The sequence below is a fragment of the Podarcis tiliguerta genome (genome assembly GCF_965153285.1).
Source record: "Podarcis tiliguerta genome assembly, chromosome: 7".
Classification (NCBI taxonomy): domain Eukaryota; kingdom Metazoa; phylum Chordata; class Lepidosauria; order Squamata; family Lacertidae; genus Podarcis; species Podarcis tiliguerta.
Window position 1 is genome coordinate 40,787,139 of NC_139540.1, and position 17,816 is coordinate 40,804,954.

At 40.9% G+C, this 17,816-nt stretch overlaps 1 long non-coding RNA gene across 1 annotated transcript in view; it reads right to left on the reverse strand.

Annotated features, from left to right (window-relative positions):
• LOC310682656 overlaps positions 1 to 17,197 on the reverse strand; it is a 23,015-nt gene extending 5,818 nt beyond the window's left edge. Inside the window, exon 1 of the long non-coding RNA XR_014514072.1 lies at positions 16,697 to 17,197. This is a non-coding gene — a long non-coding RNA (uncharacterized lncRNA). The remainder of the gene's footprint in view (positions 1 to 16,696) is intronic.
• Between the last annotated feature and the right edge of the window lie 619 nt (positions 17,198 to 17,816).

The window sequence follows — 17,816 nt, forward strand, 5'->3', positions numbered from 1 at the left end:
ATTTCAGTGGATTTTGCTTCTAAAAAAGAATGCACAATCAGAGTCAAGGCTTCACTTGAGCCAGGGCTCAGCCCTAATACTTATTTGTAATACTAAAGACACATGTAATAACAGTAGAAGTGAAGTTTGCCTCTCCATATATTTGGAGTGCATTTGTGAAGCCACTGAGTAACCACAACCATGTCTGTCTATTTTGGAGTAAAGGTGAGCAATTTTAACCAAAGGTTGGGGAGCTGGGAATGCATGCACATGCTCAGGTGGCCATCCCATGTTTTCTTTGCAACTGCACTTTCATCGCAGCATTTGTGCATGCGTTTGGGCGGAGGACACAGACAAATGGTCTCTGGCTCAGTTCCTGGTGTGCAGATTGTAAATTAGCATATAAATTAGGCACCAAGGAGGTGCAAAGTATTTGTTTAATTCATCAGCATCAGTGAAATAAAACAAACTAGGTGCAGGTTTGGTGGAGATCCCAAGTGAGGACATACATTTATAAGGTCCTTACACTGCAAAATACTTACAGGGGATCCATTCCCTTTCTTGCGATGCAACTTCAAAAGGCAGCCATGATCTGGTAGTGTGGCTGATCAGGAATAGGGTCATAAAGCCAGAAAGACAAGACCTAACAGTAAATAACAAAAAGGTAGTTGTATTATTTCTTTTTTTAAAAAAAAAAAGTCTAAAAACTACAGCAGCATAATACTATTATATGCCACTATAATCTCTGAGTGGTTAGAGACTTCAGGGGTTCTAAGTACTTTCCCTAGGGTTTGCAGCATTAACACCCTAGCAGTGCTTGCTTCTCCATTTGGTTACCAGGGAAACTCTAAAGTCCAGCACAGAACAAGACGTGTGACTGTCTGCAGCTTCCAGTCTTCCACCTGTAGCCTCCAGCTCACACAACAACCAACTCTGGCTATTGTTCTCTTATATCCCAGCTAGGAGAGGGAAGTAGGGGAAAAGGCCTACCCTTTTGTTCTATGGCATGGAGCAATTTACAGTATTTGGATATGCTAAATTGTGGTACTTAACTAGCCATTCAAAACCATTACATTGAGGAAGGAACTGGTTTAGCAAGCTTCCCCTTATATCGTCTACCCTCACAGATACAGGATTGCAGGTTTAGAAGGGGATCAAGGGTTCCATTCAGATTGACACACACACAACCACACACACACACACACACTGCAACTCAACAATACCTTTTCCAGGATGAAATAAAATGTCATAAAACAGTGAGCACATTGTGAGGTTTATAATAATGCTTCTTCATTAAGCATAGTTGAAGCAAACATGCAAAGAAACAAACAAAAATCAAAACAAGCCAAGGCATAGCAAAGAAAAAGGTGGTGCTTGGGAGTCAAATCTGACAAGGTATGCTTGAAGAATTTGATCTTTACAAATTCCTCTACAAAATGACCTCATCCATATTTCATGGACTGGTACACAGATCAGAACTTAGGCTGCAAGTCTAACTATGTCTACTTAGAATTTGTTGCTATTGTTGTTTAGTCGTGTCTGACTCTTCGTGACCCGATGGACCAGAACACGCCAGGCACTCCTGTCTTCCCCTGCCTCCCGCAGCTTGGTCAAACTCATGTTAGTAGCTTCGAGTTAAGTCCTATTAGAATTAAGTCCTATTAAATTCAGTAGGGCTTGCTCCTAGGAAAGTAGAGTTAGGACTGCAACCTTAGTTATCTACTGAATATGGTACTTCTCCAAATATTGTGATACAGTAAAAAAAAAGTATCAAAATGCACATTTATGTATTTACAACATGTCATCTGAGAGGATTTTTTTTAGCACCCTCAAACTAATGTAGAAATGAAACTGAACATAATTTTATGGGTTCAAAAATATGCAGAAGTGTTGTGGACTGGAAATAGAAGTGGTTTTTTTATATTTTCAGGGGGGGGGGGGCAACTGTTTCTTCTCTTTCCAAGAAACCTTTGATGCATCCAGAGATCCTTCTTACACCTGCTACAGTGTAATCTGATTGAGGCTGCAATCCTATACAGTCTCTTACCTGAGATCAAGCTTTGATATTTTATATTGTGGCGTAACCATGCATAGAATTGCTTTGCATATCTACGTAACACCTCCTCAACTCCATTTTAAAACTATCACACTTTTAACATCATGTCGAGCAGCATCTTTTTCTTCACTTCTGCTTTGTTTTTGCAAAAGCCTAGCCAGAAGAACTTGAATGTTTGCTCATTATTTTGTGACAATTAAGTTATTGACCCTAAATGAACCAATGCAAAACATTTTCACCTCCCATTCTTACTTTCTGGTTCATGCTCTTGTATGATAGGTTAAGAGAAACAATGCATTCCCATGTAGCCCACTTCAAATACAAGCAGTTGAATTGGTGCCAGGAAATTTGGGTCCATTGTGTTCACAAGGGTGGGATTTTAAAAAGCAACAATGTGAAGGCTCTGGAGCATGGAAAGCAGAGGATGAAATGTTACTCATGAGTAGCTTTAGGTTAAATCGTGCCTACAACAGCCATATTGAAACACTTGATTTAATATCTTTTTATTCTTTAAAAGAATTAACTTGAAAGGTCACATTAAGGCTCATTCCATCAGAGACATATCCTGGAAAATATCTCGATTCACATCAGTTCCCATCCGAGAGATTTTCAGAGCTACTGTTCACTCCGAGACAGTTAAAACTGTATTGTCTAAATTCAATGTTGCATAATAATTTAAAGTTTAGCCTTGTGGTTTCCCAGAACTGGTAAAAGTGACCCAGCCTTTGCTTTCTGCTATTTGTGATTGGGAAAGAGATTAGTGTTCTGGAAGAATTTTTGCTGAAAGGTCCCCAACACAGAAAGTCAGTGTGTTGTAGTGGTTGAACAATGGTGGGAGAGACCCAGATTCAGGTCCACACTCACCCATGGAGCTCACTGGATGATCTTGCTCTCAACATTCCTCACAGGGTGGTTGTGTGCATAAATAAGGGAGGAGCATGTATACTCCCTTGAATGTTGAGAGGAAATGAGGAATATGAATAAATAAAACCAGTAAGTCAGAGTGAGAAAGTGTTTACAGCTCAAATGAAGACGAAGAACGGATGAGAAGTGGCCCCAGTCAATATCCAGTAGCCTATGATGCCCAAGAACTGCTGTAGAACTGTACTTTTAACATTCCTGCTGCTCATCTGGTGACAATGAGCTGCTCATCTGGCGACAACGTCCCTGCTAGATTTGGATTATTCTGGAAAGAAATGACTGTTACAGTAGAGTGTGGTTTTTGTGCCACTCCCTGCTACATAGTGTTTGCTTTATCCACCTGAATCTTGTCTTGATTTTTACTAGCATTTCCAAGTTCCTTTCTTTCAAGCCTGATCTTCAGGAATGTTGATAGGCCTTGAGATTGTGGCATGTGCAGGTAGCATAAGAACCTTGTTACTCCACCTTCTCCAGCCCAGCTGCTGATTCATGTCTCCATCTTACACTTTCTTCTTCAAGACCAGTATATTGATATGAGTTTGATGAAACTTTGTCACACAGGACAACTTGCAAGAGGTTGTGTTTATAAGAGGCACATGAACAACAAGCAAATTCTTTGTAAACTCTCATACCTGGGGAAATCCAAGTATACAAGGTCAGTTGAAAAGGTCTTTTAAAATAATCTTTTCCAAGAGAGTTACCATCTTATGCACATTTTGTCTTGTATGTGAGGTAGTATGAGCATGTTATTTCTTTTACAGAAAAATGAAAATAGCAAATTGGGATTTTAGTTGCTTTTACATTTTTTTCCTCTTTTTAAAATTATGGTTATTCACCCATACATTCCCTCTCTGAGTATTCATTTAGAAGGGAGGTTTTGTAATAGTCACATTTAATTTATCAGGGTGCAATAATTTGTGTTTCCCAAGCATCTCGCAGACTTTGGTTCATTATACTATTGTTTCACATGAGTAAGTTAGCAAAGTTTGGATTGATTGACTCTAATTAACTAAAACTGGTTCCAGGCTGTGCATCTATTGTCATGGTAGCTAGCCACAAAGCCCCAAACTGTTCCATAATGGCAATGTAAGGTAATATCGATATGAAAACTCTAACAAATTCTTAACATTGGTTTATGCTACTTGAAGAAAAATAACTGAAGTGGGAGAGTATAATGGAGAAGGTACTAGTCAAAGCAATGTTCTTTAAAATGGAGTTATCCCTCTCCTCCTGGTTTATATACTCCTAGGAACTCATGCCTGTCAAAAGATTGGATATTACAGTTTACACCAGGAGTTTTGAGGCAGTCATCAAGAGCAGTCCTACACAAAATGTGTTACACTATCAAGTCTTGAGGATATGATGATTGCTAGCTCCTGTTGTTGTTTAGTCGTTCAGTCGTGTCCGACTCTTCGTGACCCCATGGACCAGAGCACGCCAGGCACTTCTGTCTTCCACTGCCACCCGCAGTTTGGTCAGATTCATGTTCGTAGCTTCGAGAACACTGTCTAACCATCTCGTCCTCTGTCGTCCTCTTCTCCTTGTGCCCTCCATCTTTCCCAACATCAGGGTCTTTTCCAGTGAGTCTTCTCTTCTCATGAGGTGGCCAAAGTATTGGAGCCTCAGCTTCACGATCTGTCCTTCCAGTGAGCACTCAGGGCTGATTTCCTTAAGAATGGATGCGTTTGATCTTCTTGCAGGCCATGGGACTCTCAAGAGTCTCCTCCAGCACCATAATTCAAAAGCGTCAATTCTTCGGCGATCAGCCTTCTTTATGGTCCATGCTAGCTCCTAGAGTTACACATCTGGTTACTACCAGGACCTGGTATCTCAGGCACAAATGTGGATCCAAAAATGGATGCAAAATCTTTAAGCCCCAGCGACAATCTTTACTTCGGTTGCCTGGGTTTAGGTTCACTGGATAAGCACCAATACTGCAGCAACTGGATCACCTAATCACCCCATCATGTGACCAACATACCACATGAAGACTCACTAGAACCACTCTCAAGTAGTCTTCCAAATTCACCCCAGGTCCTACAGTAAAGTCAGCAGTATGTTAAATGGAATCAAAGATGATTATCTTCCGGTGTAAATGGACAACCAGGACCCCACGCATAGACTCACTCCCATACCAAGTTACAAGCCAAAACAGCAAACAGCCAGGTGAGACCCCCCAGAAGATGAACCAAAAATGAACCTCTGGTGCATCAGATTTTGTCTTTGTTCACGTCAGACATTAAACATAAAAGTCTCCAAATAGAGACAACTTGAGTATGCCAGGTCAATCACCACTTGGTACAGCTCCACTGGTCAATACTTCATTCTGTGATCGGATTTTGCCCAAGTGCAATGATCAGCAATTTGCCTGTACTGTAAATGGAATATTTAAAGGCATGTCTCCTCCGTTATGTTGTGCCATGTGAATTAGCATTGTCAGAGGAGGCCCTTCTTAAGGTAACCCTTATTTGTGGCAGTGAAAACAGGAGTGAGTTGATCTTATAGTACACCTCTGTAGAGTCCCCTTGCTTTTGGATTACCTTCCCAGATAAATGTGCCTGCCTGACTCCATTGCTAGTTTCAGGAATTCATCCAAGACTTTCTGTTTTCACTGTAAATTCTGTGTGTCAAACTGCAGTAGCTCTTGGGGAGCAAACATTTGCTCTTTATGAGTATAAAAATAAACGACAAAGAAATGAACTCCGAGAGCTTGTACAATTACCTATTTGAAGTGCAGGTCAAGCTGACCCAGACCGTGACCATTCAGTGGTGTGTGTGTTATGACAAGGCCCTGGCTTTACTGCCAACATACTGATGTGTAGAGGAAGCCTTCCCTGAACAGCTTCTAATCTCAGAGTATGGTAAATCATAGCTCAGACTGTTTTGACATGGTTTGAAAGAAGTTATCATGAAAACACCTGCATCAGGTGTAAGGAACCTTTGGCCCTCCAGAGGATGTCAATCTATGACTCCCAGAATCCCTGGTCACTGTTCATTCTTGCTGGACCCGATGAGAGTTGTAGTTCAGCAACATCTGGAGGGCCAAAGTTTACTCATTACAAAGCTACTGTGGCAATGAAAGAGATTTCATTGAGAGTAAGGATGAATCCAGGCCAGTAAGAGGCATTGTCACAGCTCAGGGACACAGTTCACTCAAAGATGTCACGGAGCACAGTCAGTAAGGGATTGGTGTGGCCGGAGAGAGTATTGAGAGGTGGGTAGAGAGGTCTGTAGGACTACATTTGGCCCTAGACCTAAAGTTCCCCAACCCTGATGCCGAGCCTCTCATGTGTGATCATTAGCAAACACATTCCTAAGATGTGGCTATAGAATTTTATACTAAAAGTGAATGAACTCTGCAAAGCCTGTAGGGTTCTCTGCGGTCCATGCTATATAATGTACTCCTTATTAACTGCAGACTAGAAAATCTTTACATTGTAGTAATTCACTGTAATGAATACAGTTCTGAATTTCTTTCAATGCTCATTCCAACCAACATATTTCCATCTGAACACAGCGTTGTGTTTCTTTGTAAGCAAAGAACGTCATACCTTGAAAGCTCTACATTAGCAAACAGTTTGCTTTTTCGTCAGCAGCAATCAGTTTTTGAATTCTTTTTTTTAAATCCAACTATGGTTCTCATGGTGTAGTAAATGACATTAGGCTTTTGTAAATTCTTGCAGAATATAACAGATCATTGGTTTTATAACACAGTCACTGTTTTTGCATTTTGATGAGATTATTAGATGCAGTCTTGAATACAACATCCCCGAATACTGTTAGTTAAAAAAAAATAAAAGTTTACTAAATGGTATCTTGTCAACTGTATCTGAAAATCACCATAGTTCCTTTATTCTTCCCTTCATGTGACGGTATTTTTGTAAGCTGATGAGTTCTACCAATATGAGGTTATGAAATCATTACTCTAATCTGTATTTAGGTTTGCTCCTAATGTGTTTATTAAAACATATACAGGGCAAAGAAAGTGGAATATGTTATCCTCTCCATGAATTTATTTCATACATTAACTAAAAGGGGATCAAAACAAGCATGCGTTAGTTAATTTTTGCCCCATCTACTATGAGAACTATTTTCAAGTTGCACAAACCAGCAGAATCAGCAGAGTCTCCGTCTGGCTGATGGTTAGGATGCCACTACCAATATTTGAATCCACAACCAGGTGACTCTGGTGACCAATAAATATGCATTGTTGGTAGAGGTCACATAAACTTATGAGTGACCCAGATGAGAGCCCTCAAAACTCAATGACCAGTTTTGAGCACAATCCTCTTCTCACTCATAAAGCCATTGTCTTTGGTCATTCTGAAATTGAAAGGGACATACAGGTCCATGAATGTCAATGCCAAAAGCATGCTCAACCAAAGAAACACAAACAAGAAATAGAATGTGCATTGTACTGGGGGCAGGGGGAAGAGAAAAATAATATATTTTGTCTCCTTGATATGCACTGTACCATAGTACATTTTATTTTCAGATATAAAATTAAGAAACATCAAGTTTTGATCTGGATGAAAAGTCCCCAGTGTCTTCTCTCACAGAAAACAGATCTTTTCTCTCTCCTGTAGACAGATTGACAATCCCAAATAACAGGAGTGTAATCTAACAATCATTATTTGTGACTAAGCCTCATTGAATTCAATGTAACTTACTTTCAAGTAGGTATGCATAGGTTTGGGCTGTAAGCTCCACTCAACTCAATGGGAACAATTCTGAACAAATGTGTATATGATCCAGCTGTACATCTCATTGAAATCACTAATGATCTGTTTCATAACAAATATTTGTCTCAAAAATTCTATGAACTATGAATGTGGGAGAATCTCATAGACATCCCTGCAACTTAAATACATAGCCAAATATATTAGTTGCAACTATTGTTTTCTGGAGTGTGCCTTATACACAGACTATAGGTCATGGAAGCTTACATAAAGTGGTTACATTTGGCACTGATTCCTCATCATGTTCAGACTCTAACAAAACATGTGAATCAAATGTCATCATCATTACAGGCCACACAAGTAGGAGTATGCAAAATCTGCATTTTCCTTATATTTTCCTACAAACATTGATTTGGAAACTACCTGAAAAAAAAATTAATTACAAAATGCAAGAATTCTGCTCTAGGAGCCTTTTTCAACTGAAAATGCCCATATCATGTGTCTAACTGACATGTTCTGTTTCCTTTAGATTTTGAAAAGCACAGTCAGGTCTTCAACTTCACATTCTTTTCTTTAACTCAATGCAGTTCTGCCAATTTATATACAGTTGCAATCGAAATTACTCAACCCCCATTGGAAATCAGGTTTATTATCTAAATTTACATACTTTCAGCTGTTTGCAATGAGCAAATCAAACAAAAGCAATTGAAATAGCTCAACATAATGGATTTTTCAATTGGCTTCCCCAAATTCAGCTGAAAATGCAACTTAGACTGGCTTATCTAGTCTCACTATTATTCAACCCCCCAAATAGAATCCCTCACAACAGCATAACAGCAACCATGGCCCTCCAGAAGCTGCTGACTCCAACTCCTATCAGCCTCAATGCATGGCCAATGGTCAGGGAGTGTGGGAGTTTGAGTCCAACACCTGAAGGGCTACAGGTTCCCACCCCACCTGCACCACTTTGCCCTAGAGGAATTTTTAAACAAATATTATTTAGTACATTTTATATGAGGGACGTGGGTGGCGCTGTGGTCTAAACCACTGAGCCTAGGGCTTGCCTATTGGAAGGTCGGCGGTTCAAATCCCCGCGACGGGGTGAGCTCCCGTTGCTCGGTCCCTGCTCCTGCCAACCTAGCAGTTCGAAAGCACATCAAAGCGCAAGTAGATAAATAGGTACTGCTCCAGCAGGAAGGTATACGGCATTTCCATGCGCTTCTCTGGTTTCGCCAGAAGTGGCTTAGTCATGCTGGCCACATGACCCAGAAAAACTGTCTGCGGACAAACGTCGGCTCCCTTGACCAGTAAGCGAGATGAGTGCCGCAACCCCAGAGTCGTTCTCGACTGGACTTAACTGCCAGGGGTCCTTTACCTTTACATTTTATATCCCACCAGTTTTTCACCATGGGAATTCAAGGTGGTCTACATATGGTTTCCAGTTGGTGTCCCATTCAGGCACTGACCATACTCAGACCTACTGCATCACAGTAGCTAAAACCTATGTCCTAGGACTAGAGAGCAGATGCATTGCATTCTAGTTTAATCTATAAGACAACATATCAAAGGAGAATAAGGACAGAGGATGTAGTAAAAGATTAACTTTGTTGAATCTTGGCATGGAGATCCATTCTCCTCTGACAACAGTATACATATCCATTCAGATCATAGATTATGTAAATTTCTGCAATATACTGAAGTAGCGGAGCTCACCAGCAAGTGCTGAAAACAGAAGAAAACAGTAGGTTAAGTGCTGTGCTTTTATTTTCTCCTTTTTTATTCTGTCAGTGTTTTTATTGCTAGGATTGCTTAATGTGAGCATTATGTCTTGCATCAATTGTGACGAGGGGCAAGTGGCACTTCCACATAATTGTGCTTGTATGATAATCCTTTTCATGTTGTTGTTTTTAAAATGGAGGTGAATGTTGAATGGAAATTGATTAATCAATGGGGTTTCCAATAATAAGGAATAAAGTAGCATTCCAATCTTTTTGATGTCTTGTTTTTAAAAAATAAAAAGAATCTGGCTTCTTGTTTAAAGAAGGGACATAAAAAGCTGCTGTTTACCAGATCAGACTGTTATTTATATTGTCTGGCAGTGGCTCTCCAAGGAGGGTTGGAAGGATTTGTCAATTTCAGTCCTCTCGGTTTCTCATTTTTCCAGTCTTAAATTCAGATCTCCACATTTCTGCAGCAATTTGCAGTTTTTCTTTTCAAAACTCCTCATGAACAGTGAGAGAATTCAAGTTCGCCAGCACACACCTTGGCATGGTTTTCCTTAGAATGATGGCCATTTGAGAGGGTGATATCTTTCTGATACATGGTTTATTTAGACACACACACACACACACACACACACACACACACACATATATATATATATATATATATATATATATATATATATATATACCAGCTGAATATAAGAGGAATAGACCTGCAGCACCAACTCTCCAACAGATCTTGTTCCCCAATTAGGTTTCTAAGGCCCCTTCGCCCACCCACTGAGCCATAGCTTTGGATTTAGCACAGAGAACAAGCTAAGTATCTGTGTTTTCTCAGCAGAAGAGAGGATTAAAAGGTAAAAGTACCCCTGCCCATAAGGGCCAGTCTTGACAGACTCTAGGGTTGTGCGCCCATCTCACTCAAGAGGCCGGGGGCCAGCGCTGTCCGGAGACACTTCCGGGTCACGTGGCCAGCGTGACATCGCTGCTCTGGCAAGCCAGAGCCGCACACGGAAACGCCATTTACCTTCCCGCTAGTAAGCGGTCCCTATTTATCTACTTGCACCCAGGAGTGCTTTCGAACTGCTAGGTTGGCAGGCGCTGGGACCGAACGACGGGAGCGCACCCCGCCGCGGGGATTCGAACCACTGACCTTTCGATCGGCAAGCCCTAGGCACTGAGGCTTTTACCCACAGCGCCACCCACGTCCCTGGAAGAGAGGATTAGCCCAGCTCTATTGTTTCCTGATATCACCTCCAGCCAATGTGGTGGGGTGTGGGGAAGCCTGCCCAGTTTAGCTCTCATCTGAAAGCATCTCCAGCTGGTAGTTTCTCCAGCAGCCAGTCACCTATATGCTTTAGTCTCGCAAAGAAATCATTAGCAGATCTGGCTGTAGCTATGGACTTAAGAAAGAGACTCGTTTGACCACTTAGTGGCCTCACTTTCAACAAAATCCCATATTACAAATATAAAACCACAGACTTGGAGGGGACCCAAAGATAGCATCCAAAACAACCAGCCACTCTCCCCCACCAGTTGTAAAGTAGTAGGAAATCTTTTTTGCTTAATAGAACAACATGACCTATGTCAATATATACAGATCATTCTGTACTAATACAAAAATATGTTGAATAATGCCTGCAGTATGAAAACTAGGCATGCCATTTCCAGTTAAGTTCCATAATAGCACCGAAGGTGGCAGGCAACATGGGAAGATCCCCAAGAGCTGTGTGGCTTGGATGGTTTGAACAACCACAACTTACCTCCCATTCTTACACAGGAGGAGCATAATTATTTTCAAAGAGTAAATGCGTAAAATGATGAGGAGCCATTGCTCTAGCACTGTTATAAGATGCTAACTGGTGATGTATTTAATCCCAGAGATGCTTGACATTCAAAGAGTGAGTGATGTACGGCAGAGCATTTGTATGGGCCATCTGGAGATGTACACCAAACTCCACACTTGATGAGGAACTGAAACTTCTGATTCCAAGACCTAAATATGCATCAATCTCCGCTCTGGTTTTAATTGATTCCTAACAAGAAGAATTTTGGCAAACCGCAACATGCTTTTGTGCGAAATGCCTCTGTTGTTACAATATCATAAATTGTTTTTAATCATTTGCACATATTATCGTGTGATGGCAACCACAGATCTGTTGAAATGAATATAAGATTCTGATTAGGAAAAAAATGGTTTTGCAACTTACTTATTTATATTTTTAAAATGGCTTTGCAACTTATTTATTTATATCAAAACTTATTTATTTATATTATATTTATTTATATCAATTATATTATTTATATCATTTATATTATATTCACCTGCTTTTCATCAAATGAACAATGCCAGGGCAGGGTACACGAAAAACCAGTACAACAAATTCATAAACACAGAGAGAGAGAAATCTCCAAAAACAGAAACCTCTTACCATTTACCAGTACTTAAAATATTCAACATGTTTTGTTATGCTCTGGGATGTTACAGGGCAGTAATTTATAAGATGGAAAATATGAATATATTTTTGCTCTCCCATTAGCTTTTACAGAATCTTTTCCTGTGTACAGGAATGCTGCTAAGGTCCTCAGGAGCATTGACTCTTCTTTTAATCTTTGTACATTTCATGTGAAGGTCTGGAGTAGGTTTCTGAATGAATTCAGCTGGGCACACTTTGAAGCCTCCCTGTGATGAGGAACCCTGAAGACTTTTCAAATGAATGCCTTTAGAAATACTCTTTAGACCTTTGTACTAAACATGTCAAAGTCTGATGAGGAACCTGTGCACCCAGGAATGTTGGGGACCAGGCATGAGGGCATGCCTGCCCCCCACCCCATTCTTGGTGAATAGGACCCGCATTGCTCCCTAACCTACCAGTCCAGCTAATATCATCCACCAAATCATTCCCTTATTCCCATCCAGGTCATCATGCACCCCAGTGCCCCTGGTTTCATCTTTGAAGCTGGAGGGCCCTGCTCCTTCCTACTTGATATGGGACATAATTTTGAATGAACTTCCCTGGGAGACCAACCTGAGGCATTAGATCATACCGTATTTCTATATACTAAAAAAAACCTTCTAGCCAGCCCCAGTTTACAATGTGCTGAGAAGCTCCCTAAAAGGTAAAGATACCCCTGCCCGTACGGGCCAGTCTTGACAGACTCTAGGGTTGTGCGCCCATCGCACTCAAGAGGCCGGGGGCCAGCACTGTCCGGAGACACTTCCGGGTCATGTGGCCAGCGTGACATCGCTGCTCTAGCGAGCCAGAGCCGCACACGGAAACACCGTTTCCCTTCCCGCTAGTAAGCGGTCCCTATTTATCTACTTGCACCCGGGAGTGCTTTTGAACTGCTAGGTTGGCAGGTGCTGGGACTGAACAATGGGAGCGCACCCCGCCGCGGGGATTCGAACCGCCGACCTTTCGATCGGCAAGCCCTAGGCACTGAGGCTTTTACCCACAGCACCACCCGCGTCCCGAGAAGCTCCCTAATTCTCCGTTAATCTTGTATAACATGCAAAAATGAGTGTTGATTTCTGTAAAGTCCTGGAATTCATTACTACACCAAACAATGCACGCGAATATGTCCAGGCCTATGCCAAGTTACAGAGAATAGATGAACAGCTTGGATCTTTTTATCAGCATCCCGGAGAGGGGTGGTATTATTTGGCAGGGGTGGGGGGTGCTCTGGGCCTCTGTGTTCTTTCTGCTACTAAAGAGCAGCCCCGTCATGGAGCATCCTTTGCTGGAAAGAGGAGCCAAGAAGATGGCCTTGGCAAAATAGAGGAGAAGCTGCAGATGCCCTGTCTGCTTATTTGGTGCTGCTGGTGGCAACATGACAAGAGACTAGAACCCTGCTTAGTGGAGCCTGTGCTGAGCATTTCACTTTCCTGACAATTAATCTGGAAATCTTCCTAACTTATACATCTGCTCATCTAATTAACACACTGCGGGATAAAGCTAAGTAAAGATGGACTGAAAAGAGGATAATTTGTTCTTTTTCTTTTTTTACTTGCATTTCCCTTAAAGCTTTGGGAGATTCCCCTGCCTTTGCCAACAAGTGTTTGGCTGCCACAGAGACAGACAGATGTGCACCTCTCCACCAAATAGTCACATCTGTGCTCTCTGTGCCCCATTAATGCCCTGCCTACCTGTATAATATAGCACTGGACTGGGTCTTAAAAAAAAAAGGTATATGTGCAGCATTCAAGAGTTATGGCTCGGTTTCGATTCTACTCAGCTGCTTTCAGCCCACCTCAGTTCTCGCAGATCTTTTCCAGTCGTACTTCTTAGAAAGTCTTTTGTCCCAAAGTGTACTCTCTAGATTTGCATTTTGGTGGAGCTGCCAACTAGAGAATGCAAGCAATGAATGTCAGGTAAACTACATTTATAGCCAACAAATATTTGTTTCCTTTGCAGGTATGGGAAGCTATAAAAATTGGTTATAATATCCAATACATCTCTGTCTGTCTGCTGAAATGTAAAGTGTGAATCAGAAGCATGGATTTTATCTGCAGTCATCTCTGCATATTGGAGCATATGCTTCAGATTGCACCATAAGTAGGATTTGTAAGTTTCTCTTGCCCCCCCCTTTCTTTTTCTTTCCTGTTTGCGCAGATATCCAAAAAGGTAATGTCCAAATCCACACTAAGGTTGTATCCACTTTTAGTCAGAGCAGACTCACTGAAATGAATAGGCATGTCTTTTCTGAGCAGCTGGCAATAACCCTAATTCTACTATTTGTGCCGCATGACATTTTATTTTCCTTTTTCTTAGCATTTCCATTGGACTGCACCATCATTCCCTCATTAGCAAAAGAAACTGCAAGGGAATGGCGTAGATTAACTACCTATTCAAAGGCTAGAAATGTAAGCAAATGTATTAAGGAATTAAATCCCATTGAACTCTGTGGATTTTACTTAGGAGTAAACACGCTCTTTGATCACCTTGCATGCTGCTGCGGCTGCTGCTGCTTTTTGCAGTGGGACATTGGGATTCTTCTCAAAGCACAAACCTTTGAGAAAAAACACCATACCAGGGACACAGAGGATAAACATCTTTAAGGCAGTTAGTTCCTCTTGAGATCGCACACTACTTCAGAGTCTTCATGCTTCAAGACATACATTAGCCAGGGCTTGTTCTGTACCTCTGTCCCATCCATTTGAACTTCATTTTCCTTTCTGCCTCACCAAAGATATTTATCTTTGCTACCATTGCCATAGAGAAGCCAGATTGGAGGAAGGAGACAGACAAATGTATACCGCATCAATGGAGAATTCATTGCAGCGGGAAGGTGCAGAATACAGTGGGGGACAGAGAAATGGAGGAGTGGCTGGAGAAAACATGCAGAAATATGCATGAGATTGAGAGACACAGGGGAGTCATGGTTATCAAAATGCAAAGCATTATTTAGTTCTAACTCTGTGTTTATGACATCACTGGTTCGAAGTGCACACACTGATATATTTGCTCAGTTCAGAGAAGAGGCTGGATGAAAAACAAAACAAAATATTTTCCATATAGTCCACCTAGGTTGCTGAGTGGAGCCCTCCTAACTGTACCACAGTCTATTGAGCTTGTGTTGGCCAGGATTCAACGGAGGATCTTTGTTGTGCCACCTATTTTGTGGCATGAACTTCCTATGGAAACCGGGCGAACATCAATGATGGGTTGCTATTCTGGGCAGTTTTAAAAAAAAAAATCTCTTTACCCTGCTAGTTTCCTGACTGTTGACATCGAGTATGTTTATGTTTGGTTTTGTTCTGACTGCTATAGCAGCTACTGAAATTATATGGCAATCTGGATGTTTTAACTGTTGTTATTTGATTATCTTAAAACTTTATGTATATTATGATCTGCTTTGAGAATTCCAAATGAAATTGGTGTATAATTTTCAAAGATAAAAATAAGAAATATGAATAATAGAATAAGATCTCTCAAAAGAAGCATCAGTAAAAAGGGAGGAGTAGTGTGAACACACACCAAAGGGCTGCAATAGCACTTTATTATTACTATTATTATTTATTACATTTGTATATCCCCTTCATCTATAGATCTCAAGGTGGTGCGCATCATAAAAATACAATATAAACATTTTAAGCATACTCAACCATTCTTTGGTCCTGACTTCTGATGCCATATTGGGTCTGCGTTTTCAGTAGGGTCATGACCACTTTTGCTGCCACATGTTATTATATAGTTGCCAGAAAGTCAAGTGCAGAAGAGGGATTAGCTCCAGAATTCCAAAGGTCCTTAAGCCAACTAGGTCCATTTGAAGCACTTCATCACGTGTCCTCAGATTTTTGAATGACACTACCTGGTTACACATCTCAGTGGTCTCAAAGCCTCTGAGCAAAAAAAAAATCTAGAAGATTCATGCTTCTCAAGGATATCTGGCTATTAGTTAGTTGATAAAGGAAGTTAATATTCCCTTTTGCTAAGTGAATTATATTTTCTCTCCTTAAATATCCACCTGTGATAGAGGTTTAACCAGTGGTTCAGGTAGAGCATCTGTGGCTGATCCCAGCATTACATTTTCATCCACATTTCTTATATTGATTTCCTTATCTTCTTATTACCTTCCTCTTTGCTAGGCACAGGATAATAGAAAAATGGAGATAATGAAGGATACAAAAACATTCATTCTGTCATGGATGGATATTTGATTTTGGTAATGAACAACCAAGGCTCTAATATAATTGGCAGACTTACTTGCCTGTGCGTGGGCACTTAAACAGAGAGGGTATTTTGACAGCCCAGCATTGATTAAATTGGTCTTTAATTGAAGTAACCAAGTCTTAGCAATGCTGTAAATACTACATTAATTTCAAAACAGTGTTAATTGCAAAAAATTTATTAATGAAAATAATTCAACATTATTTTCATAATTGCTGATTAAGAAATTGTTTTGGTCTTAAACTGTAATTACATAGCAATTATATTTTGTTTTGTTATAAATATACTACAAGTATGCTACAGTTACCACTGTGTGCTACATGAGACACAGTCTTTCCCTCCACAGTGGTGGCTGCTTAATTAAAATATTAATGATGTCCTCATATTCACAATACTTCCCATACTTTATACGTCAATATGCAATGTAGTGCATAGTGTGTCAGACACACTTCAGTTAATTTCTGGAAAAATAAAATAATGTGCAAGCAAAGTAACTACCACAGTGGTATTTTTCTCTCTGCCCAGGCAATGTCAGATTAGTGATGGAGCTGGCATCACATAGCGCTTATGGAAAAAAATAGGGTTATAGAGAATGGATAGTCCTTGTCCTGTTCTAACTTGGCTCAAAGTTCCCAGGGGCAGCCAGGCTAAAGAAGTGGCACTTACTGGAATGGCAGGATCAAGTCCAGAAAAGAAGAATGAAGTCCAGTGGTCAAGTAGGCTGGCAAGATAAAGTCCAGAAAAGAAGAATGAAGTCCAATGGTCAAGTAGGCTATGCTGGATCACAACCAGCAAGGGAAGGGAAGGTCTGTCAGGACCCAGGAGAGGTCACTGTGGCAAGGGCTAACTGGAAATCACCCAAAGAGAGCTGTTGACTCAGCAGCATGCTGAACTCTTCTGAAGACTAGTTGGTTAGCCGGCTGTTAACTTCATCCACTCTGAGCTGCAATCTGTTTCTTAAAGGGCCATTGCTTGATTTGGTAGCCTCTAGATCCTATGCCATGGGAGCAATGAGAACTTCATCAAGGGTGTGCCCTCTGAATCTGAAAAAATAATAATCAGGCAAAACAATGTCCTTTGACTTGAATGGTCCTGGAGCAGGGGGTGATGCCTGCCTAGGCAATTCCTTCTTCCCTTCCCCGAGTCTTCCTCTGAGCCAGAAGGGCACTGAGGCCAGACAGCATTGTGATTGTCTTCAGTTATGTGATTGTGCCTTGGATACACTCCAAAACTCCACATGGTTCAAATGCAGGCAATGAGTTCCATGAGAACAGAAGTGTCCTGAGCTCTTCATACAAGAGGACATGCACAGCACCAGTGTGCCTGCAAAGCATTCCAGAAACTAAAGAGACAAACTTGCAGAGTCTGGTATACATATTGGAGTCCCAGCATATATCTCCTAGCTATCAGACTGGTTTAGGTCTGACCTGAAATCTATATATGTGTTGAGGAAGGGGATTATTCTGATGTTTGCTCAGGGGTCTGTGATTTTTCTCAGCACACCAATACATAATAGTATGTGACATTTCAAGGGAGAAAGTGTACTTCGTGGAGAAGAAAAAAGAAAACAACATGTCATGTAACTTGTCTACCCATCACCTCAAAATGTGAATCCAGTGTTTGATTTTGTTATTAAATGAAGTGCAAAAGCATGGCTACAGGTGCAGGAGTGACATGTTTGCTCTGAAATTAAATCTAGAGGCTGTATTCTAGTCCCAATTTGCCCAATGTTTACTTGATTTCTTACATTCCAGATTCAGGGATGGGATCTTCATGGGCTTTTAAC